This window comes from Schistocerca serialis, chromosome 1 (assembly GCF_023864345.2).
Source record: "Schistocerca serialis cubense isolate TAMUIC-IGC-003099 chromosome 1, iqSchSeri2.2, whole genome shotgun sequence".
NCBI classification, from domain to species: Eukaryota; Metazoa; Arthropoda; class Insecta; order Orthoptera; family Acrididae; genus Schistocerca; species Schistocerca serialis.
In genome coordinates this window covers 251,700,520-251,724,306 of record NC_064638.1, presented here as the reverse complement: position 1 = coordinate 251,724,306, position 23,787 = coordinate 251,700,520, and the positions used below count along the sequence as shown (strand labels likewise).

The following is a 23,787-nucleotide window of genomic DNA, read 5'->3' as shown; positions in this document are numbered from 1 at the left end:
GTAGTCAATGATTGGAAGTGTAAGTGTTTATACAAGTTTCCTTTTCTGGTGAAGAGGGAAGAGCTTTTTATATTTTTGTAGGACACGGAGGGATACTGATACCTTCTTGCACACTTCAGTAACGTGTTCAGTGCAATTTTGGTTTTCGTCTGTTATTACACTTAGCCTTTTTTCTGGGAGAGAGAAGCGTTAAAGATGGTAGAAAAATGGCTCTGAGCACTATGGGACTTAACTTCTGAGGTCATCAGTCCCCTATAACTTAGAACTACTTAAACCTAACTAACCTAAGGACATCACACACATCCATGCCCGAGGCAGGATTCGAACCTGCGACCGTAGCGGTCGCGCGGTTTCAGACTGTAGCGCCTAGAACCGCTCGTCCCCACCGGCCGGCTTAAAGATGGTAGAAATTCCCGATATTTCGGGCTAATGAGCCTAGAATGTCTCGCCAGTACTGCCTGGATTTTTGAAGAGTTGATATAACTCTATATACTGCGACCAGATATCTATATATGATATCTGTTGTTCAATGCGGCTGAGTAGAGAGAAATCTGGCAGCTTGGTAAGCAATTCGAATTTGGTAGTGTGAGTAGAAGTGAAAACCGACATAAAGTGTGTGACATTCAGGAATTTAGAATAAGTTATAGCATTTTACGGGAGCAGATATACAGACGTCGTTGTAGACAAGAAGATGAGTCGTATCAAGAGTACGTAGCTGTGGAGGATAGTGGGGCTAGAACAAAACCTTCGCAAAGAGCCGATGAAAACAGATTATGATCGAGAAGGCTGAAAGAGACGTGGGTGTCCCACAAAGCGCGAAGGCGAGCTATGGGAATGGGAGCGGACGTCCACCTGCGACCGCAGCATTTACATAACCGCAGCCGGCGGCATCGGTGGGTGCGAAGCCATGGCGGGCCTCGTGTGTCAGCAGACGAGCCGTGGTGAGTCACAGCGAGCAACGCCCGACCCGAGACGCAGGATGAAGGCAGCGAGGCGATACAGCACGAGTACTAAGCAGAGAGCCAGTCACGCATCCCATCTTTCATACTCGCGTTTCAAGCCACAGTGCCAGGCTTACCTGGCATAAACACATTGAGAAGCGTTTCGCTTTATTTGAAAGCATCTTCAGTGGTCAGGTCTTTTTGTTGTTTGAAAAAACAAAACACACGAAATGCCGAGACGAGAGTGCTTCCTTTCAACACAGAAACACGTGAATATATTTAGCGCTGTGTGCTGAAAAACCAACACACACATATGGAAGAACAAGAAGAATGAATTAAACAACAAAAAAAAACCTGACCTCCTAAGATGCTTTAGTATTAAGCGAAATGTGTCTTAGTAAGACCTACTGTCATTACAGTTGAAATAATTCACCTATACGACTTGTATACCTGCAGCTACGGAATAAAGAAGCCGGAAAACAAATAAGAGCCGGCCGCAGTGGTCGAGCGGTTCTAGGCGCTACAGTTTGGAACCGCGCGACCGCCACGATCGCAGGTTCGAATCCTGCCTCGGGCATGGATGTGTGTGATGTCCTTAGGTTAGTTAGGTTTAAGTAGGTTTAAGTAGTTCTAAATTCTAGGCGATTGATAACCTCAGATTTTAAGTCCCATAGTGCTCAGAGCCATTTGAACCATTTTTGAACCAAAACAAATAAAACAACATGTACTAAACCTTTGTATAATTTACGGTTGTAGTTGGTACCAGTTCGTGATTCCCACCAATTTGGTATCGCCAGTGTACGGTGTAAAACAGAACATTTTGAGCTTATGTTGTATGTGACAAACCATTGGAGGCCATATAACCGCAATTAACTAGTGCCTAAACTATAGATTATGACTTACTTTGAATAAAATGTGGAGTAGTAAATTTGCGATGGTTTATTGACAATGTAACATTTCTCCCCCTTTAATGTTCATCGCTAAGCATATCTGAAAAGGGCGGAAGATGGCTGGCTTATGAAACTTGTGTCAGAGAGGGACTCGAACACGTGACCTTGCCTTTTGTGGGAAGTTCCCTTGCTTACTGAGGTATCCAGGAGTGCTAATCCAGCACAGGAGAGCTTCTTGGAGATTTGGACTGCAGGAAAGAGTATAACATTCAACCAAAGGGGCTACGTCACATTAATTCTTTTCTCTTCTCCTATTCCAATCCTGTCTCATCCTTTCCCAAACTTTGAGTTATAAGTCTCTATTTCGCTGCACATGACTATCTTAATTTGAATATCACTGCAGAAGTTTTAGTATTAGATTGTGACGTGGACAATAAACACTGTAAGTTGGAATACTCAGTTATGGTTAACAAACATCCTGTCTGTTGTCCCATTTGTTACACGAACACCAATAACCGAAACTACACAATGGTTATGTATGTCGATTTGGCAACAACTCAGCTAGTAGTCCAAACTCCATATCAGAAGTATGAGCACTACTTGTCGCCAAGGAGATGGTCTCATATTGAGATGATATCTCTGACTCAATGCTCCAACGAAGTACACTGGAATATAAAAACAGCAGCATATTTTATTGTTGTGAGAAATGTTCCATGGTTTCAGGACAGTTGTCACTTACAGGTTGCTAATATCAAAAATATTATAACGATTTATGTTGACTCTGATACAGGTTACAGGCATCTATAATATAAAAGGCTAATCTGGGGCAAGGTCCACACAGTCCCACTTGCAGGTTAACTATCGAAAGGCTTCCAGGAACAACAAAAATTTTAATTTCATATAGTTATTGAGCGAATTTAAAAGTTTAGAATGATGTTACAACCTACTCTTAAAGAGATATGATCCTACTTCAAACGTTTAACACAATGGGTCAAGTGTTACAGTTAGAAACTATATATCTCGAGGCAGCGTAACTCAATGCGCACAAATTACCCAGACTTTATTCTTTGAACTCTCTAAGAATGAGAGCACTTTGGGACGTGTAACAAACTTTGCACATAATATCAAACCTTTAGAAAGTTTTTCTTTCGCTGACAACACCATAAAATGATGAAAGGAAAAGGTTTATCCCTTACATTTGCGCTGTTTATGCAGTAAACTTCAGCATCCTGCAGGGTGTTTTAATTTATTACTTCTCTAATCTTATTAATTTCATTCGCAACACATTTTCCGGCAGTATCACACATATACCACTGAATGTATCCACGAAATTATATCAATAAACCATCCGTAGATCAGCAGATGTGACGTCATAAACATTCAGAGGCCTGAAAAACTAGCTTTTGTTAAAACGGAGAGCAACCTTCACACTGCGCGACGGGAAGATGAAACGTATATTTAACAACTTTCAGAAATAATAAAGTGTTATTTTGTAATAGCACCGATGTTTTGATTCGGTGGGTGAACGAAGTTTGAACAGACCTACCGGAAAACAGGGGAAAGAAGCAGTATAATCGTATTTACGAGGATTCATTTGGAATGAACAGGTAACTTCAGAACAGACAACATGATAAATATCAGTTTTTTTTTGCATGTATAGTGCAGTGAATGATGTCGCAGGACGTTTGACTGGAAGTTTTGTCATGAAGCCTGCTTAAACAGAAATACTGGGCCGATAATCAATATAATAAACCACCGCGAGACGATTGTTGCAAAAAAATTTAAAAGTACAATGTTTTTAGTGATTATTCCGCACTCATCCACTGGCGATTTCATCTGAGAATCAATACCTACGAAAAATATGCTAGTCCGAAGAAGTCCATCTGTTGAACCAGTCAATCTGTAATTTACTATGACGGTATTATGAAAGATAAATACCATGAATTCAGAGTGAAACGCTTGCATCGTCTACTGAAGACGGATCCTGATGGCAGAACGAAATTACGTGCTTGATTTTATATCCAGTTTGCTGTTTTCTATTGTGCCAGATGTCGCCAACGAAGATATCGACACACATAATTGGTGATCTCTCAGGTCAACCAGACGTGACTAATTAGTGACGTTCTTTCAAGTATTCAGCCGAGTTATTGACCCATTTTTAAACGTTATAAACATTGAACATTTTCAAATGTTTCAGGGCGAAGGCACAGGGTACAACAGAACTTTTATAAAATACCTTCTAGATTTTGGTAGCATTATTTGTGGAGCAGTCCGAACCTCGTAGCTCGAGATGGGACTATCCACCATGAGGGTATCACGCTACCAACAGGCGCCTATCAAGTTTGTGTCCAGAGGCTGGTGAACTATCACTAAGAACATGGCTGGACAGGCTGTGAAAATATTAACATTGCTTCAGCCATTCGGGTTTGGTGTGGGGGTCCGTGTAAACTTGGAGCAGATGTTGAGGAATTGGCCACTTGCGACCAAGCCATTAGCGATACGCTCTAAATAAGGTCCCATGGATCTGGACGTGTGACAACTCAGGTTAAGGAGAGAGGGATGGAACAGACTGCCTTCTTGGCGTTCCACAGACTCAAAGTGATTTTAAGCTTCCCTCAGCGCAAGAAATCTTGTATTCCAGAGCATTTTTTAATGTTTGCGGTCTTCAGTTTTATGACTGCATCAAGATTATATCTTCATATGCAGGCTGATTCCATGACGATGCTAGCAAACTTTTAGGCATGATGTAGAATGATGTAAGATGATGTACTGAAGGAATGTTCATAGCCCTTGCGGTACGCCTTTTAGAACCTATATTTACTAGGCATTTTTCCTTGTTTTGGGTCATACTATCTCCTTCAAAAATATGGAAACCAAAGAAACTACAGAAGAAGAAATGTGTTCCACAGGATCGAAGATAAACAAGTGCTCATAGTTCTTAAGAATAAGCATTTTAGAGCTCATGTTTACTTGACTTTTTTTTCCTTTTTTTTTTCCACGCTACCACCTCTGAAAGTTCCCAACCCTAGAGTCAGTATCAGCAGTATCGGTACATGTATTCCACTGTCAGAAGTATCAGAACCGTTTTCGCTTATAACTTTCGACTCGGTAGTTTCCGGACCGGGGTTCTTTACCTCAATTTGATATATTGCCCCATCATTCGTGAAAGTTTTTAACATCATGACGGAATCACTCTATATGCTAGTGGATCTGAGCAGGAAAATACAGGCGGTTGTTCAGCTTTCCTCCCTGATAAGATCTTCAGAGTTCGCCTCCCAGAACGACTAACAAACTATGATGGCTGTGTATCCGAAGTCCTGAAGACAATGATGCAGATATAGCGCCGTAGCAATAGAAAGTTTCTTATGTGCTCTAACATTTTTGGTTCCCCGGGAATTTGTGCAACAAATTTATCACATAGAAGAAAAATAATTCAAATTGTCCACATACAAGACCAAGATGTGGTATTCTGCTGGGTGCTGAGTCACGTTTGGTTATGGGGAGATGATGAAGCCGACAAAGCAGCCAATGAATTGGGTAGAGGAGGCACTGTGATTCGTGTGCCATCTACTTGAACACTCATTGTCAGACAAAACGATAATAGGTCGGCGGGAAGATGAGTGGCTGGAGGTGATATACTGCAGTTAGTCAAATCGACCACCCAAGCACGGAGAGTCTCATATCAGGTGCACGATGGGAACGACGTCACGAGGTTAAGAATAGGACACTGTTAATTAACACATTCCTCTGGCTTTTGAAATAGCATTTTCTGCGCAACATATTTTAACTATGTGTATGTTGGGAATAGAAGTCCTTGGGACATTTATACACTCCTGGAAATGGAAAAAAGAACACATTGACACAGGTGTGTCAGACCCACCATACTTGCTCCGGACACTGCGAGAGGGCTGTACAAGCAATGATCACACGCACAGCACAGCGGACACACCAGGAACCCCGGTGTTGGCCGTCGAATGGCGCTAGCTGCGCAGCATTTGTGCACCGCCGCCGTCAGTGTCAGCCAGTTTGCCGTGGCATACGGAGCTCCATCGCAGTCTTTAACACTGGTAGCATGCCGCGACAGCGTGGACGTGAACCGTATGTGCAGTTGACGGACTTTGAGCGAGGGCGTATAGTGGGCATGCGGGAGGCCGGGTGGACGTACCGCCGAATTGCTCAACACGTGGGGCGTGAGGTCTCCACAGTACATCGATGTTGTCGCCAGTGGTCGGCGGAAGGTGCACGTGCCCGTCGACCTGGGACCGGACCGCAGCGACGCACGGATGCACGCCAAGACCGTAGGATCCTACGCAGTGCCGTAGGGGACCGCACCGCCACTTCCCAGCAAATTGGGGACACTGTTGCTCCTGGGGTATCGGCGAGGACCATTCGCAACCGTCTCCATGAAGCTGGGCTACGGTCCCGCACACCGTTAGGCCGTCTTCCGCTCACGCCCCAACATCGTGCAGCCCGCCTCCAGTGGTGTCGCGACAGGCGTGAATGGAGGGACGAATGGAGACGTGTCGTCTTCAGCGATGAGAGTCGCTTCTGCCTTGGTGCCAATGATGGTCGTATGCGTGTTTGGCGCCGTGCAGGTGAGCGCCACAATCAGGACTGCATACGACCGAGGCACACAGGGCCAACACCCGGCATCATGGTGTGGGGAGCGATCTCCTACACTGGCCGTACACCACTGGTGATCGTCGAGGGGACACTGAATAGTGCACCGGTACATCCAAACCGTCATCAAACCGTCATCGAACCCATCGTTCTACCATTCCTAGACCGGCAAGGGAACTTCTGTTCCAACAGGACAATGCACGTCCGCATGTATCCCGTGCCACCCAACGTGCTCTAGAAGGTGTAAGTCAACTACCCTGGCCAGCAAGATCTCCGGATCTGTCCCCCATTGAGCATGTTTGGGACTGGATGAAGCGTCGTCTCACGCGGTCTGCACGTCCAGCACGAACGCTGGTCCAACTGAGGCGCCAGGTGGAAATGGCATGGCAAGCCGTTCCACAGGACTACATCCAGCATCTCTACGATCGTCTCCATGGGAGAATAGCAGCCTGCATTGCTGCGAAAGGTGGATATACACTGTACTAGTGCCGACATTGTGCATGCTCTGTTGCCTGTGTCTATGTGCCTGTGGTTCTGTCAGTGTGATCATGTGATGTATCTGACCCCAGGAATGTGTCAATAAAGTTTCCCGTTCCTGGGACAATGAATTCACGGTGTTCTTATTTCAATTTCCAGGAGTGTATCTCTGATTAATAATACCGTTTGTAAGACATAACAAGTTGCAAACTCTTGTGTTGTACGTATATTGTGTGACTGTTAAATAAAGCGTCGTGCTACACTGCAAATTGCTGCTTGTTACTGTGATTCACGACACAAGAATTGGTGCCGCAAACAGGGAGATTTCCACGACTGCTGCTGTGACAACCCGTACTTCGCGCGGCAATTCCTCAAGGAGCCGACTGCAGTGACTTGTCACGCCGTGCAACAAACTCTCCGACGGCAACCGCCTGTATACACAGTTAAGTTCAACTGAGTTATCACGCCACATATTTTATAGTGTCATTTTTAAAGGCAACTGATTACATTATTGCCCCTCTATACTGCTATTGTAGCTATTCGATTGGAGCTTTAACGAATTGTCAAGTCTTACGCTACGCTTGTAGATTTTTTATCACTGGTGCTGCCATCTGTTAATTGTTTACGAACTACGTGCTATTTTGATCCGCTTAGACGATTGCAATCACTTCACGATGTCTGACACGGAAAACGCTGATAGCAACCATCAGTACAGGTGAGAGCAATAGCTAATATTACACTATTTTGAACGAGGTACACCACCTTAATGACACAACTATCATTGAAGATTATGAATATTCCAAAGATCGACTGCTGAAATTATTGTGTACACTAACAGATCTTGATAACAAAATACACGATCTTCTCGATGACGCTGATTATGCTGCTGATGTGCTCAAATGTGACGAATTCATACATACAGCCAAGCGCGCTATTCCATGATAGATAATCTGCTCCGACCGTCACTTCAGTTGTTCCATCACCTAATATCAGATTGCCTACTACGAAACTTGAGACGTTTTCGGGAAATGATGAGAACGGCTCGTTTTTGGGAAGAATTTCAGCAATCGACTGATCAAGATCTCACGATATCCACCATTCCTAAACAGATTTTTCTGCGTGGCTGCTTAGAAGGGGAACCAAAGTATTTAGTTGATGGCATTGCTGTGTCTCTGGCACATATGAAGAAACCAAGAGAACTCTCACAGCACATTATGGCGATAAAAACAGAATTACACAAGCTCACCTGGATTATTTAGTATCTACTAATCCATTCAATTTCCGAATCTAGAATCCCTTAATTCTACATTTATCGAGTGCAACGGCCGCATCCAAGATTCGTGCCCGCTCGGTGAAGGCGCAAATGCTAATGACTGCGTGCTAGCACCAAATATTCACAAAACTTTTATTGATGATTTCTGTCGACGTTGCTTTTTGGCTTATCCATATCAAGAAAGCTGGTCTTTCAGATGGGGACATACTTCAGTTCATGGGATTTATAGGAACGGAAATAGCCGCGATGCTTGCTTCGCAGAGGCTCCGCTGTGAAAGTAAACCGTTGACTTACACTCCCTCAGCTGTTGCCCTTTACGTCCGCAGTAATCAGACACAAATATTAACCTAAGGCAATGAAAACTAAAGTTCATTTTGCGTCTTTTGGAAAGAACGTGGCCATGGGTCCAAGAATGTAATACGGTACTAACCAATGTTTTCTATCCCTAAACAGAGGACGTAAAATGTCAGATTCCTGGAAGATGGGTAGGGTATTTTGTGCTAACTGTAAAAAACAACATCACAAGTCGATATGGATCGAAAGTATGACGTGTAAGAGAGCAGCACAGAGCAACATCACTTCTGTTAGTAAAATAGACCCAACATCATTTCATATGCTTACATAAGGGCAACCCTCAGCTTGGTTGGAGACCAATTCAGCATCTTAGTCCGACAGGGTAACAGCGTAATGTGCATTTAAAATGTTTTGTAGTTTCACCCTACAACCTGAAGGGTGGCAGTAGACTACAATGAGCTCTGAGCCGATGGCTCGGCCCCCATTTTTGGTTTGAATATGTAACCTTCCATATAACAGGTAATGCGTCATTAAGAAGTTTTTTCCAAACAACTGGAGGATTTTAATACATACATACCACATATTTGTGTCGACGCAGATAGACATACTGAAGAAATCTGGTAATGTGCGGAACCGTCGCACGATTTTCACTTGTGACGCCAGACATTGATCGGTCCGCGAGTTGTGCATGTTGGCATTCAGTAAAGGTGCTGTTGGACATCGTGTTGACCGCCCTAAATCCGACATCATCACCATCATCATTATCACCACCATCATTTACTACGTCATGTTTTCTTGACCAAACCATGTCGACTTATTCATGTGCTGCCCATTGCGTTGCTATGCTTACTCGTTACTAGACCCCAACCGTACTGTGCAGCATTGGTAGTACCGGCGACAAAATGCTTCTCTCTGAGCTCAAAAAAGACGAATATGCTCCTGTTTAAAAGATTCTGACTCAAAACTGGGTTACCAACTCCATCGTTCTACCTTCCTCAGTACCTTTAAAAATCTTCCCAAAAATTTAGCGTCCGAACGTAATCGCTCTGTTTTTATCACGCATATCTCCTCTCACTCCCACAAGCTCCCCTAATTGTAACTCTCTCACCCCCTTTAGCCCATCGCTGTAGGTAGCTCATACCATCCACTACCACTTGCTCTTTCTCACTCACTCATTCAGCCCATCTCATTGCCATTATCTCTTTGCGTCTCCCTAACTGTCGCTGTCTCCTATCTGACAGCCAGTCGCCTTCTTTCCCTCTTACTACTACTGTCTTCTCTCACTGACACTCTCTCCCTCTTGCTCTCTCTTACTGCTACACTACTGGCCATTAAAATTGCTACACCAAGAAGAAATGCAGATGATAAACGGGTATTCATTGGACGAATATATTATACTAGAACTGACATGTGATTACATTTTTCACGCAATTTGGGTGCATAGATCCTGAGAAATCAGTACCCAGAACAACCACCTCTGGCCTGGGCATTGAGTCAAACAGAGCTTGGATGGCGTATACAGGTACAGTAGCCCATGCAGCTTCAACACGATACCACAGTTCATCAAGAGTAGTAACTGGCGTATTGTGACGATCCAGTTGCTGGCCACTATTGACCAGACGTTTTAAATTGGTGAGAGATGTGGAGAATGTGCAGGCCAGGGCAGCAGTCGAACATTTTCTGTATCCAGAAAGGCCCGTACAGGACCTGCAACATGTGGTTGTGCATTATCCTGCTGAAATGTAGGGTTTCGCAGGGATCGAATGAAGGGTAGAGCCACGGGTCGTAACACATCTGAAATGTAACGTCCACTGTTCAGAGTGCATTCAATGCGAACAAGAGGTGACTGAGACGTGTAACCAATGGCACCCCATACCATCACGCCGGGCGATACGCCAGTATGCCGATGACGAATACACGCTTCCAATGTGTGTTCACAGCGAAGTCGCCAAACACGGATGCGACCATCACGATGCTGTAAACAGAACCTGGATTCATCCGAAAAAATGACGTTTTGCCATTCGTGCACCCAGGTTCGTCGTTGAGTACACCATCGCAGCTGTGATGCAGCGTCAAGGGTAACCGCAGCCATGGTCTCCGAGCTGATAGTCCTTGCTGCTGCAAATGTCGTCCAACTGTTCGTGCAGATAGTTGTTGTCTTGCAAACGTCCCCATCTGTTGACTCAGGGATCGAGACGTGGCTGCACGATCCGTTACAGCCATGCGGATAAGATGCCTGTCATCTCGACTGCTACTGATACGAGGCCGTTGGAATCGAGCACGGCGTTCAGTATTACCCTCCTGAACCCACCAATTCCATATTATGCTAACAGTCATTGGATCTCGACCAACGCGAGCAGCAATGTCGCGATACGATAAACCGCAATCGCGATAGGCTACAATCCGAACTTTATCGAAGTCGGAAACGTGATGGTAGGCATATCTCCTCCTTACACGAGGCATCACAACAACGTTTCACCAGGCAACGCCGGTCAACTGCTGTTCGTGTATGAGAAATCGGTTGGAAACTTTCCTCGTGTCAGCACGTTGTAGGTGTCGCCACCAGCGCCAAACTCGTGTGAATGTCCTGAAAACCTAATAATTTGCATATCACAGCATCTTCTTCCTGTCGGTTAAATTTCGCGTCTGTAACACGCCATCTTCGTGGTGTAGCAATTTTAATGGCCAGCATTGTAATATTTCATTCATTCCTTTCCGCTGCTGCTGGCTCTTTTCACTGTCACTACCTCTCTCTGTTCCTCGTTGTTATTGTCATTGACGGTGTCTCTCATTATCGGTGGCTCTCACCCCCTTCCACTAACACCGTCTCTTTATTCCTCTTTTCCTAACACTGTTCTGTAACTGTCAACTACGTTCCACTGCGGCTGTATTCCTCTCTCTGTTTCACACTGCCATTGTCTCCTTCGCTGTTTCTGTACCATAACCACTGTCAACTATCTTCTAGTAATAATTACTTTTCTGTATCTTTCCCACTGTCACCGTCTCCTCTCTCAACATAAAAAAGGGCAAACATGTTCTCATGCCAGAATTACTGGGAAAATTTTTTGAAGGTGGTGAGGAAGGTAGAATGAGGCAGCTGGTATCCCAGTTTTCACTCAAGAGTCTTTTAGACGGGAGTATTTTCACCTTTTTGTGTACAGAAGAAATGTTTCCCCTCAGGTTCCCTTCTTTCCTAGCTACACCGTAGTGTGTCATTCATATGAAAAGACCTTATGGGTCAGAAAAATTTTGATAGTTTACTTAGGTAAAATTGAAATAACGCAAAGCTAATTTTACACCACAGACCGGATTTCACGTGCATAAAAATTTTTCATATGCTTCAGTGCTATAACATGGGGTTCCAGGTACCTTTCTGATAACAACGGAGACTCTTTACGGCATATATCTCCATGCTACGTCACTTTATAAACTACGTTATTGCCTCACACCGGATTTTCCGAGCGTATTTTACGTGCACAAGTCAGGTAAATTTTAATGTCTGTATGTCGGAAACGGATAAATATATCAAGAAAATTATCCAGGTTCTTTGCGAGCTTCGTCTTAGGAGTATATCATAAAAATTTCAGCCATAGCCGTTTTGGAATCTACGTCTCGTTTCTGGTACGAAAAATGGTAATAAAACGTTTTTATCGTAAGTAACCACCCGTGATCTTACAAATGTTTTTGAAAACGGGAAGATCACACTTCTAGACAAATACTCAAAGATTATACTGTTAAAATTTGACTGATTTTCTGTGGTTATTGGAGGTCGGGATCTTATCAGTATCTAGTACACATTTCAGACGTTTGGTCTGATTAGCCGCTTGGTATCCGCGGCTCTGTTTTGATAAGAAAAGAATATTAAAGAAACACTTTTTTGGAGGTTTTGAAAGGGACCGCCGATGAATTGACGGAACCTCCATAAACCCCTTAAGGACCACCGTAGACAACATCAAATGGATAAGGAAATAAGGAATCAACCGATTTGCACCATTTGCCTAAGCAGGAGAAAGTGTGTAATATTCATACTTTGCCTCTGTGCTATTGGGTAGTGACGTTAAGACTGTCTTTCTGTTAGACATGAAAATGGTCCCTAGGCTAAAGGTTAGCCAGAACACTTGGCCTACCTTTCTGTCACTAACAGAAACCGAAGTATGAGCCTCGGAAGAATACCTGTTTTTATTTGCGTTCCGTTTTGGACCACATTAAGTAGTGCATGCTGTCGCAAGCGTACCGATTACGCCGGTATTTACGGACGAGTTCGATTCTTGGAGCCCGTTACGCCTTTTCGTGCTCATTTGTTTTTCAGAATTCCCACTATTATTCCGTGAATCGCACATTATCTTAGCATTGACCGCATTTGGTGGATGAGATATGCTCCGAGATCTTAAAAAACTCTGCTCTGGATCCGAAGCTCTGCTAAAAATTGGGACCTCACCGTCCCTTTTTATTGAGTTTCCCGACATCTTTATTTCTTAGCATCTCAGAAACTGTCCCAGGAACTAGTTGTTTGCACCACGACACTAGCCTAATCGTATTTCGTTCCGTGATTACATTCAAGGCAGGGCTTGAAGACAGTTTATTTGCTTGGTTGTTTTAATCGTGTGTGACTTTTGTCCCTCGCACTCGTTCGTGAAGCATGTCAGCCAGAGAGAGTGCTTGGATTAGTTTCGTCTTTGTTGCCTAACTGCTTAACTGCTGAGAGGGGAAGCCGCCTGCTTGCGTAGCGACCATGTAGTGAAAGCAGCAGATTCCAGTACCCAAGCTGGTTGTCGTCTACTCAAATATTGCTGAGAAGGGAGAAAGTTTCCGACACCGAAAGTTGCTTGTCCATATCTCATGTGCTCTCTCATTCACTCGCAGCTCGCCCTCCGCAGATCCCTTGACGGAGTCGTTAAGGGTGGTGGATGATAAATGATATTGAAACTCTTTATCCGTTTAAATTTAAATTCAAAAGAACTAAATTACTACATTAATAGAATTATTAAGGGAAACAAAATTCGATTCAAAAAATTGCTTCCATTTTCAATGATTGTGGGATTTATATCTTCTTGACTGTGACGTGTGTGTGTGTGTGTGTGTGTGTGTGTGTGTGTGCATGTACGTGCATGTTTTCTACGTTTCCTCGACAATTGCCCTTAATAACCACAGCGAAATCGCTAAAAGAGGAGAAGTACGTGGGCGTGCTGAAAAGTAATGCTTCCGAATTTTTTATGTAAAAACTCTTAAAGCTTTTTAAATAAAATAAACGCTATTAACGTGGTTGAGAAACACATCACATAATTTACTATCTGATGTTTTCTGCATGGTCGTAACTGCACCACTAAGTAGATTAAGCCTACAATATAGACTAACTGTTTTGTGGTCACGTGCTCACACTTCAAAACCTGATGGTTGTATAATTCATAGTTGAATCTCCTTGTCCAGACACCATTTCCTTCCACTGGTCCAAGAATTTCTCTCAAGATCTTTCTTTCAAATATGCCCAGTTGCTTTGGTCAAGTTTTCTTGATATCCATGTTTCAGCACCGTGCGTTTTCACCGGCCTTACTAAAACTTTATAGATCATAGCTTTAATTTTCCTGAACAGCAGCTTGGATTTCAGATGTTTTCTGAGGCCACGGCAGCACTTGTCAGTGAACAATGTTCGTTTTTGGATTTCAGAGCTGACATTTTTCTTCCGGTTTACCTCTGATCCAAGGTAAGGGAAATTACACACGACATCAAACTTACGTGAACCAATTCCTATTAGTGGAGGCCCATTTGGATGATATTTCTTTGTAAGTGGCATATACTTAACTTCCCCTTCATTTGCTGTAGATTCATCTTTCTGACAGTTCTTTCCACACTTTAAAGGCGTCTTTCATTGCTCTTGGTGTTATTGCAGTTATGTCAGTATCATCTGCATATGCCAGCACCTGAACTGATTTGTACAGGATAGTCTCCCTTGTATTGATGCTCGCATCTCCTGTAACCTTTTCCAACGCTATATTAAAGAGAAGGCAGGATAATGCATCTCCCTGTCTTACTCCATATTTGTGGTCATAGCATTTGGTAACATATTCTGAATTTTGACTACGTAAGGGCAAAAGGTGGGAATGGACAGAACATTAACAGAGAGCAAACGACAGAATGATTAAGAAGATATGCAGTGCAGTGCCTGAAGGAACCAGGAGAGTTGGAGGACGAAAGCTAAGTTTTGAGGAAGATATCAGAGAGAGCATAAGGAAAATTGGAATTCAGAATTGGAGTTCGGCACTAAACACGGAGTACTCTTCTACACTACGCCAAAGGTTCACAAAGGGCAGTGGCGCCAATGATTACCATGATAAGTATTATTAACATTCTACATCTTTATTCTTCCTGTCTACGTATTTATTTGCTTACATAGTCACCGTGATGACGTACACTTTTCTTCCAACAAGAGACCAGTGTGTGGATACTGCCACAGTAGAATGTCAGACTTCGTTGACGGAGCCACAACCTCATCTTTGCTTGCCCACTATATCACTATCAATGTGAAGCCCTCGAAGAAGTTCCTCAAGTTTGGGGCCGAGATTGTTCAGAGGTCGATCGACGACAGATTACACAAGACGTCGGGTTGTTGCAGATTTCGCAGCGCTCTTCTGTGGTCTGGAATTGTCCTGCTAAGGGGTGAAATGCTCCATGTGTGGACGAAGTCTCTGAACTCTAAATTCGATGTCAGCTCTCTGGTTCTCAAACACCGACATAGTTACGTGAACACCGCCATGTTACACGGTACAACTCGGGGCCCTCTAGCGGCTGAAGGCTGAGGGCCGCAACTATGCACAGACTAAAGATGTAGAATCTTGATGATGTATGTTTTATTTAAAAACCCTTAAGAATTTTCACATGAAAAATTCGGAAGCGTTATTTTTCAGCACGTCTTGGTAATAATATGAAAAAATTTAATTGCGGAACAAGCAAATTAGATTTGCAAAAAAAAAGAAAGAATACGAATTGCACTCATGTGATTATGATTGATTCTCACTTAATCTAAGAGCAGCAGCCAGCCATTTTTAAGGCACTTGTGCTAACCACTATGTAAATGCGATAAATCTTGCGGGTAATCACTCCCTGGGGACGGAGGGGCGAGGGGAGTGGGGAGAGGGGAGGGTGAGAGGGAGGATAGCTTGAAAGGGGAGGAGGGAGTAAAATATTTCGTAAGCGAGAAAAACAAAAATTTTTCAATCATTGTGTAGTCACGAATTTGAATTGTTTTTTGAATGTAGCCTCTACTATCACTGCTTCGTTAGACTGTATTAGATTACGAGTATTAGCAATTTAATACCGAGAGTTGGATTACGTCCTCCACATCTCTGCATGCATTGCAGAATTCAGCGATGCGAATATTTACTTGTTCTTCCTGTTTTCTATCTATCTTCCCTCAGATACTCTTGTCAGTATTTTCTTATCTCTTGACCAGGAACTACTTTGACCTTTCTACTATCCCTTTGCATTGTTACTGTGTACCCCACCTCCATTACATAGTCGTAAATTGACAAGCCAAAACATTATGACCTGCATAACAGAGTGTTGGTTCACCTTTGAAACGCACTACAACAGCGATTCAATAAGTCCTTGATATTTATACGTGTTGTTCTTTCGCACATGTCTGATAGGATAGACACCATCTGTTTTGATCCCTTAGCTACGTATATGCATGGCGAAATTGAAATTCCGACATTAACCTCAAAGAGGCATTGAAATAAATTCAGTAGCGGCAAGTGAAAATTTCTACCGGACCACGACTCGAAGCCGGATTTCCCGCTGTAGTGGACTGTCGGCTTAATCGTTCGGCTATCCGAGCACGCTTCACGTCCATCCCAAATTCCCAACTTGTCGCTCACCATATACATAGCTTCCCCGTTCATTACTCTCGTTGCTTATTGCCTCATGCGATTCCCGCACGAGGTCGGACGAAGAATGCATCCGCACCGAACGATCTTTAATTGCCATCAAGGCGCATATACATACATCAAAAAAAGTTTTGCATCACCTCGGTTCCTTGAGTTCTAGAACCTGTACAGAGAATTGGAATAGAGATAAACATAAACTCCATTCCCTTTTTACTGCTCATGAAAACCACACGTTGCGTGTTGTACCACCATACAGCGAGACCTACAGAGGTGGTGGTCCAGATGGTTGTACACACCGGTACCTCTAATAACCAGTAGCAGGTCCTCTCGCATTAATGCGTGCCAGTATTCGTCGTGGGATACTATCCACAAGAATGCCTCGCCAATATGCTGCCGATATGGTTGCACTATAGGTCGGAGGATGACATTCGCGTATTGTACAGCCGTTACGGCGCCTTCCATGACCACCAGCGGCGTACGTTGGCCCCACATAATGACACCCAAAACAGCAAGGAACCTCCACCTTGGTGCACTCGCTGGACAGTGTGTCTAAGGCGTTCATCCTGACTGGGTTGCCTCCAAACACGCCTCCGACGATTGTCTAGTTGAAGGAATATGCGACACTCATTGGTGAAAAGAACATGATGCCAATCCTAAGAGGTCAATTCGGCATGTTGTTGGGCCCATCTGTATCGCGCTGCATGGTGTCGTGGTTGCAAAAATGGACCTCGCCATGGACGTCGGGAGTGAAGTTGCGCATCATGTAGCCTATTGTGCACAGTTTGAGTTGTAACACGAGGTCCTATGGCTGCACGAAAAGCATTATTCAACATGGTGGCGTTGCTGTCAGGGTTCTTCCGAGCCATAATCCGTAGGTAGCGGTCATCCAATGCAGTAGAAGCCCTTGGGCGGCCTGAGCGAGACATGTCATCGACAGTTCCTGTCTGTCTGTATCTCCTCCATGTCGCGTGTATCTCCTTCCTGGTGGAATGACTGGAAATGATCGGCTGTCGGACCCCCTCCGTCTAATGGGCGCTGCTCATGCTTGGTTGTTTACATCTTTGGGAGGGTTTAGTGACATCTCTGAACAGTTCTAATGGCTCTGAACACTATGGGACTTAACATCTGAGGTCATCAATCCCCTAGAACGCAGAACTACTTAAACCTAACTAACCACAGAAAATGTCTCTTTGGAACTGCGCGAGAAACGCAGAAATAAAGTCGATCGCCCATCTGTACCTGGTAGTCAGTGAGTGACTTAGGCTGGATTACGTAACAAGTGAAGAAAGGTATGGACACTCTTCATCGCCCAAATGCGATCAGTCTCAAGGCTAGAGGCGACGCCACGTGGTGTTAGCAGACTCACGATTCGCCTTCACTCCTTCAGTTACGCCGTTACCACTTTTTTACTTCTCAGATTCCCCATAAGGGAATTAGCTAGAACGGGTAAAATTTCGCTAACTGCGAATTCCATGACATCAGCTATATCAGGTATAGATCCACTACCCAATAGTGGCATATGAAAATTTGTACCAGACCGGGACTCGAATGGAGATTTCTCGCTTATCGTGAGCGGCCGCCTTAACCACGTCGGCTATCCGTGCACGCTACGGGAAACGAAATTAATTCTCTGCCTGCGAATTCTTTGTCATCACCTACATTAGGTATAGATCTACACAGTAGTGAAATATGAAAATTTGTGCCAGACTCGAATCCGAATTTCGAGCTTACCAAGCTATTTCCCGAGTGCCACCCTTTTCAATAGTGCATATTTCTACTTCCTCTGGCACGTGAAGAACTTTTTTTTATCGAATACAGTTATGTCTATGCAGACTTTCCTCGTACCAGGACTCCTACGGCGTGCGACGTTTGTCGTCTAATGATGAGGGGTCACACTGGAACATGGTGGAGAGCCGACATCTTGAGATCCCATGGCCCATGGTGTGGCGTTCTGTTCGCCCACTCCTCCTCGCCACGGAGGCTGGCGTGGCTTGGTATCAGCTTGTCAATGAGAAACACGTGACGCCATTAATATGGCAGATTCTCTGATTTGCCCTCGGTTTCACGTTCTTGACACGGATGAACATATCCTGGTGTGCAGACCTTCTGCAGAGGAGTGGCTGTTGATACGGAATATACATGGTTTTCTTCTTTGTGCTGCTCCACACGCTATTGTGCCGCATTTGCCTCTGTTCCTGGATGACAGATTTTCCCCACGCACAAAGACGAACGCAGTGAAGTGGATCAAAGGACTCTCAGTTCATTTTTTGTTTCAAGATGGCAGCAAGAGCTTCCTTGATTTTTGTGCGTTTCTCCAATATCGCCATACCTCTTTCATGCGCCATTCCTGATATCGTCAATATCATGCCAAATGTTTTGGTAGTGTTAACGTGAATCCTCCCCCCCCCCCCCCAGGTGGGAATGTGCTATCAGCAGGACGAATGTCATTCGCATCCTGCATCGACAGAATTTCCATCCCTAACATTTTTCACTGTATCAGGCATTCGACCACCGCGATTTCTAATGTCGAACAGAATTTTGTCGGTTTGCCCTTCAGCAACTGAGAGAGGCCCCTACGTTTTACCAAAGTGTGGTCTTCACCGATGAAACATAGTTTACTAACCACGCTAATGTAAATTTGCTTAACATGCACTACTGGGCAGCCGAAAAGCCACACTGGCTTCGTCAGGAACAACACAACGGCCATGGGGCGTAAACATATGGTGCGGCATCACAGGAAATTAGATTGTGGGACCTTACTTCATTTCAGGCATTGTAAATGGACATTCGTACGCACTCCTTCTGAAGAACATTCTGCTGGTTCTTCTAGAAGAGGAACCACTGGATGTTCGACAGTGTATGTGGCTGCAACACGACGGTTGTCCAGCTCACCCGTCCCGTGTTGGAACTCAAATACTGAATTAGAACTTTCCTGGACGTTGAATGCGACGAAATTCTGTTTTCAAATGGCCTGCGAGGTCCCCCGATTCGATTCCTCTCAATTTCTTTCTTTGGGAAGCACTCAAAGATGTAATCTACGACGAAGCCACAACTACGCCAGACGATATGTGCCGACAAATCGCCAGTGCATGCTCTGCCATATCATCCACTGTAATTACATCTGTTCATTGTTTCGAACGGCTATTGCAAAAGTGCCTTTCAGTTCATGGTCAACAGTCTGGAAACATGCTTAAGTAAAGAATAAAGTTTCTTTTTTTTGTTTACTTCATTTACGTGTGTACGAAATTGTATTGCAATGTCAAATAAGCCAACAGCATGTATTGCACGTGGCTGGCAACACTGTCATTATGCGCTCACATTCAGTAAAAAAAATATTTATTTTGCGGTGTACAGGTGGTCGCCAAAGTATTTTTAATAAAACGTTTAGTTCAACGAATGTATCCCATATGATATAATTTATAGCAGTGTTGGAAGAGACAGTTGTTCAGCAGCATATATTTTACCTCTAAGAAGCACAGAGCCACGTGCAGGGCAAGATAGGTCAAATGTTTCTTCTAACATTTACATATTTAATACAGTAGTTGCTTTTTGCAGTGTATAGGACCTCTTTATTTTTGAATAATGAGCAGTTGATTTCCCTGTTTCAGCTCACATAAATGTGGGAGAATACACAATTGTGAAAAAGTTTTCCCAAGCCTTTTTTTCTGTTTCGCTACATTCTAGCCTATGTCGTGTTTTGTACGTTCAAAGGGAAATAAGGCTTTATTCTCGTAGTGCAGGCCTACCTTAATGTATACAACAATGCAGCCTGGTCCGAGATGCCGGCTTGGCAGTGTTTGCACCGCAAATGCCGTTTCCGGCCACTGTGCTCTCCAATTCTGAAACATTTCTTGAATTTTTTTACGACAGGTTTCAACGTCAACGTTAACAAACGCTATATGACTGTAATTGGGAAGAACTACGCAGTCATAAAAAGTTTGCGGTTCCATTTAAGAAAAACGTAGTTATTTCAATATCTCAAATGATGCCAGCGCTAAAAACATTAACCATTCGTGCCTCCCGACGATCTAACATTTGTCGAAAACTCTGTTTCGATACATGTATTCGTTCACGAAATCAAACGGGTGTTACGTCTTATGTGACTCGCCGTATGGAATTGTAATTAAATCCAACTGTACCAATAGCTTGTAGCTAGTAACTGAGCTAATAATTGTTTAAATATTGAGGGAGTAATAGTCACTTTGTGTAAGTTCCGTTAATGAACTGTGCTACACCACCAAAAAGGAAAGTGGTTAAGGCGGAAAGTGATTAAGGCGACCGCCTGCGATAAGCAGTCCCGGTCTGTACCAAATGTTCATGTATCGCTATTGGATAGTAGATCTATAACCTTTTATTTGTTTTATTTTGAGCCATCTATCTTCTGACAGGTTTGATGCTGCCCGCCACGAATTCCTCTCCTGTGCCAACCTCTTAATCTCAGAGAAGCACTTGAAAGCTATGTCCTCAATTATTTGCTGGATGTATTACAACCTCTATCTTCCTCTACAGTTTTTTTGCCCTCTACAGCTCCCTCTAGTACCATGGAAGTCATTCCCTGATGTCTAAACAGATGTCGTATCATCTTGTCCCTTCTCCTCGTCAGTGTTTTCCACATACACCCTTCCTCTCCGATTCTGCGCAGAATCTCCTCTTCCTTACGTTATCAATTCACCTAATTTTCAACATTCGTCTGTAGCATCACATCTCAAATGCTTCCATTCTCCTATTTGCGGTTTTCCCACAGTCCACGTTTCACTACCATACAACGCTGTGCTCCAAATGTACACTCTCAGAACTTCCTTCCTCAAATTAAGGCCTATGTTTGATACCAGACTTTTATGGCCTATGTTTGATACTAGTAGACTTCTCTTGACCAGAAATGCCCTCTTTCCCAGTGCTAGTGTGCTTTTGATGTTCTCCTAGTTCCGTACGTCATTGCTTATTTTGATGCGTAGGTGGTAAAATTCCTTTTCATCTACTTCGTGACCATCAATCCGGCTGTAAAGTTTCTCGCTGTTCTCGTTTCTGCTACTTCTCATTACTTTCGTCTTTCTTCGATTTACTCTCAATCCGTATTCTATACTCAATAAACTGTTCATGACTTTCAGCAGATCATGCAATTCTTCTTCACTTTCACTCAGGATAGCACTGTCGTCAGCGAATGGTATCATTGATATCCATTAACCTTGAATTTTAATTCCACCCCTGAATCTTTCTTTTACTTTCATCCTCGATGTACAGTATGGGTGAAAGAATACATCCTTGTCTTACGCCCTTTTTAATCCGAGCACTTCGTTCTTGGTCGTCTACTCTTATTATTCCATCTTGGCTCTTGTACATATTTTTTATTACCCTTCCCTCCCTACAGTTTGCCCCTATTTTTCTCAGAATTTCGAACATATTGCTCCAGTTTACATTGATGAACGCTTGTTCCAGGTCGAGAAATTCCATGAAAGTGTCTATACACAGTACAGCCGAAATCAAGGAATTGACAGCGAATTAATTTCGAAGTATTTCGTACAGTCGTGGACTGTCATCATTGTCTGTTCTTTGAGACACGCACGTAAGAGGAAACTTCGTTAGAAAATACGGAGGTGAGTCTGTTTGAACAATCATAAAGGTCGTTTATGGGTTAAACTCTGTTTTAGTGTACAATCCCTGTTTGAAGGTTGACGGATACTAAGGCTACAAAAGGGTAGGTCCCGGACGAAATAAAACCGGGTAACTGCCTCTTATGAGTACCATATTCACAAGGCTCATAAGTGAGTATTATTTGGAAAGAAGTTAAGCATTTGCTCGAACCAATATGTGCTAAAACACACACAGTACTTGAAGAGTCATAATTCCAACAATACATGTACTTACGCTGCCTCCGTTATTCGATATCGAAGTGCAAACGTGGAATTTGAATGAAATGATTAGAACAGCTCGTCACAGAAGCCTGGTTAACGCAATCACTGTAGCTTTTGATGTTGGACCTACTGCAGTGCGAATGCGCCGAAATGATACAGCACGTTGCCATTGTCAAGTGTGCATACTGCTCCATTACGTTACGGTTTAATCACTGCACTGGAACTCCCGTTTTCACTTCATCGACAGACTGTCAGTCGGGATGTTAACACACAAATCCAACATTACACTGCTGGGCGTATGGGGACCGTTATATCTATTGATGAGTCACACATTCGATAAATTAAGATAAACAACGGTACGCAGGGCTTAATTTCGGCCGGAACTCACCGCAACGGTGTTTCGGATTTCCCAGGAATTTTTTTTTTTAACTCATTGGAAAAATTTAGAACCGGAGATTTAAAGTGGTACACGTGTGATAGTATCACAACGTAGTTTTCCGCTGCGCGGGCACTAGTGTCCGTGACAATGGATGACAAACGTGATGCGATGGGCAGAGGTGTGGGGCGAGGTGTCTTGTGCGTGTGCGTCTATGTGTGTGCGTGTGTATAAAATACCGAAGATAAGTTGAGTTTCGTTACGAAGTTGTGGTCAGCACACACTGCCAATCAGCCATTCGTTCATTTACACGGTTTCCTCCACATTGTTCCTCTTCCACTTTCATTTTATCTGTTGTGAAGCTGTTTTAATAATACATCTCCTTAACTACACTGATGACCAAAGAAACTGGTATACCTGCCTAAGATCGTGTAGGGCCCCGCGAGCATGCAGAAGTGCCGCAACACGTCGTGGCATGACTCGACTAATGTCTGAAGTAGCGCTGGAGAGAAATGACAACATGAATCCTGCAGGGCTGTCCATAAATCCGTAAGGGGGTGGAGATCTCATATGAACAGCACGTTGCAAGGCATCCTAGATATGATCAATGATGTTCATGTCTGGGGAGTATGGTGGCCAGCGGAAGTGTTTAAACTCAGAAGAGTGTTCCAGGAGCCATTCTGTAGCAATTCTGAACGTGTGGGGTGTCGCATTGGCCTGCTGGAATTGCCCAAGTCCGTTGGAATGCACAATGGACATGACTGAATACAGGTTATCAGACAGGATGTTTACGTATGTGTCACCTATCTAGACGTATCAGGGGTCACTTATCATTCCAATTGCACACGCCCCACATCATTACAGGGCCTCTCCCAACTTGTCCCCTACTGACCTGCAGGTCCATGGATTCATGAGGTTATCCCCGTACCCCTACACGTCCATCCGTTCGATACAATTTTAAACGAGACTCGTCCTACCGGGCAACGTGTTTCCATCATCAACAGTCCAGTGTCGGTATTGACAAGACGAGGCGAGGTGTAAAGCCTTATGTCGTGCAGTGATCAAGGGTACATGAGTGGGCCTTCGGCTCCGAAAGCCCGTATCTATGATGTTTCCCTGAATGGATCGCAGTCGCGCGGAGTGGCCATGTCACAGACTGCGCGGTCCCTCCCGCCGGAGTTTCG

The 23,787-nt window shown here is 43.9% G+C and overlaps 1 protein-coding gene across 1 annotated transcript in view; it reads right to left on the bottom strand.

Moving 5' to 3' along the window:
- The window catches only part of LOC126457246 (uncharacterized), a 188,622-nt gene that overhangs the window by 145,314 nt on the left and 19,521 nt on the right, over nt 1-23,787 (bottom strand). The gene's annotated exons all lie outside the window — the stretch shown is intronic.